At 39.8% G+C, this 2,769-nt stretch overlaps 1 pseudogene; it reads left to right on the top strand.

The window, feature by feature from the left end:
- The first annotated feature begins 791 nt into the window (after nucleotides 1-791).
- LOC738310 (glycogenin-1-like) lies at nucleotides 792-1,794 on the top strand (annotated as a pseudogene).
- The last annotated feature ends 975 nt before the right edge of the window (nucleotides 1,795-2,769 follow it).

Genomic DNA, 2,769 nt, shown 5'->3' on the forward strand with positions numbered 1-2,769 from the left:
AAATTTTGTTATTGCAATGTAGTAAAATGAGCAAATTATAAGTACATACAGGTAACTTTAACATTTAATCATTTACTTTCCTATACAGTGTTTCCAACATGGCATAATGTTAAATTGTTAGAAAAGTACTAAAAGTCATTCATCAAATCTTCTACAAAATAATTCCTTAGAAGTTAGTAAGATGGTGATAGACTATTTAGCTTCTTTATATGATAAGATTACCATAGGATTTACTGTCCTTTTAGTTTACTCATTCAATTAGGGGCAACTTCTTTAAAGCAGCAATCAGGAAATAGCTATATATGACTATAGATCCACTAAGGTATATCCAGGAAATAAATACGTTAATTTGAAATTAAAAGTTAAATCACCATTCTTATAATACATGGTAATAATATTTAAGCCTTCTAGGCAGTACTTCTAAAACATTTATGAAACATTAAGTCTTTATTGTTGGATTGTGGGGAATCCTTGAAGAGACCACAGAAAAACAAATCAGCAAGCATTGTTCAATATTTACTACTAAGGTCCAGTCAGTAACACAGAAACATTAGATGTTTAAAAAGCGAGTATGTGGTATAAATAACAGGTTATACGGAAGATGGAAAAATCAAAAAGAAAGGAAATAAGAGCGACCAAGAAATTACTGCAAGAAGCAATTATTATCCCTTGGGTTGATGGCATAGATTCAGAGGCCACACCCCCTCGCTGGCCCTGCTGCCTTCTGGCACAGGCTTCTCTGAGCCACCAACCCGCAGCTGCCCCGGCCACCTGCACCCCTGAGCAGCACCATGACAGATCAGGCCTTTGTGACATTGACCACAAACTATGCCTACACCAAAGGGGTGCCCCGGTCCGGGGCTCACCTCTAAAACAGCACAGGACCACCAGAAGCCTGGTTGTATTCACCACCCCGCAAGTCTCAAACTCCATGAGAAAAGTTTTAGCGACAGTCTTTGATGAAGTCATCATGGTAAATGTCTTGGACAGCAGCGATTCTGCTCATCTAACCGTAATGAAGGGGCCAGAGTTGGATGCCACGCTGGCAAAGCTCCACGCCTAGCCACTTACACAGTATTCAAAATGTGTATTCATGGATGCAGATACTCTGATCCTAGCAAATATTGATGATCTTTTTGAGCGAGAAGAATTGTCAGCAGCACCAGACTAAGGGTGGCCTAACTGCTCCAATTCCGGAATCTTTGTTTATCAGCCTTCAGTTGAAACATATAATCAGCTGTTGCATCTTACTTCTGTGCAAGGTAGTTTTGACAGTGGAGACCAAGTCTTACTGAACACATTTTTTAAGCATCTGGGCAACAACAGATAATCAGAAAACACCTGCTGTTCATTTATAACCTAAGCAACATCACTATATACTCCTACCTCCCAGAATTTAAAGTGTTTGGTGCAAATGCCAAAGTTGTGCATTTCCTGGAAGGAGCCAAATCACGGAATTATAGTTATGATCCCAAAACAAAAAATGTCAAAAGCGAGTCCCATGATCCCAACGTGACTCATCCAGAGTTTCTCATCCTGTGGTGGAGCATCTTTACCACCAATGTTTTACCTCTGCGTCAACAATTTGACCTCGTCAAAGACACCTGCTCATATGTAAATGTGGAAGATATCTCAGGAGGCATATCACATCTGTCCCTTGGGGAGATTCCAGCTATGGCACAGCCTTTTGTATCCTTGGAATAACAGAAGAAGTGGTGGGAATAGGGCCAGGCTGATTATATGGGACCAGATTCCTTTGACATCAAGAGGACACGTGACACTTACCTCCAGTAGAAACACTGCCATTTCCTGTGGACATGTGTTCCTAATACTTAGTACCTAGAGCTGGGTTGAGAAAAGTCTGTTATGACTTTAAGAGGCTTTCACTAAAACTCATCAGAGGAGAGGTTTTCACAGGACAACAGGTGAGAACCGGGCAAAAGTTGTGAAGCAGCAATTCTGTTACATGGACAACGTTCTGCTTTTTAATCCTCTTTAGCGCATTTTAGAAATTCTCACTTTTGCTGATTGTCAACATACACAATAAGGGAAACTCAATATTAAGCAGTTAAGGTGGCTATATCAGTTTTTAAAATCTGCAGACCCTGGTTCCAAATCAGTCACTACCTTCAGAAGAGGACATGGCATCTGTCCCTTGCTTGCTTGCTGGTTGTGTGTACCTTTCACTAGACCTGCATTTTAGAATTGCCCTGTGCTGCCAGAGTGAGTTGATTGTAATTCTGCTTTCAGGTAAAGAGAGCCTGTATTAACACTGCTGAGTGATCCATAAATGTATCAACTAATAGCATTAACCCACTTTATTTCCTGATCTTAGTGTCTGAAGATGTTCATCAGTTTTCTATATGCAATAAGGCAGCATGCTAAAATGCTGCAGTGGAACCCTGTATGAAAAACAAAAGCTTATTGCCATAAAAAAAGATTCAGAAATGGGTATTGAAAAGATCTGGAACATCTTAAGAAGAAAAACATGCAGAAAGAATTTAGGTTTTGAGAAGTAGGTGTGGCCCATCCACCGTGTGCACCTCAGAAAGTGTATATGAAGGCTGGTTTTAGGAGTAATGGAAGTAGCTGGAGGTGGGAACCACTGCTAGTGTGAAGTTCTGATGCTGAAGAGATGCTGACAGGATCTCTTCAATTTTGTACTTTGGCAAGTAATTAAATGTGTTTTTTAATTTAAACAAACATGTCAACATAACTTAGCAGAGGGAACAAATCTCCCTAAAATATTCAAATTAATATATGAACCCA

This window comes from Pan troglodytes, chromosome 14, assembly GCF_028858775.2.
Source record: "Pan troglodytes isolate AG18354 chromosome 14, NHGRI_mPanTro3-v2.0_pri, whole genome shotgun sequence".
Classification (NCBI taxonomy): Eukaryota; Metazoa; Chordata; class Mammalia; order Primates; family Hominidae; genus Pan; species Pan troglodytes.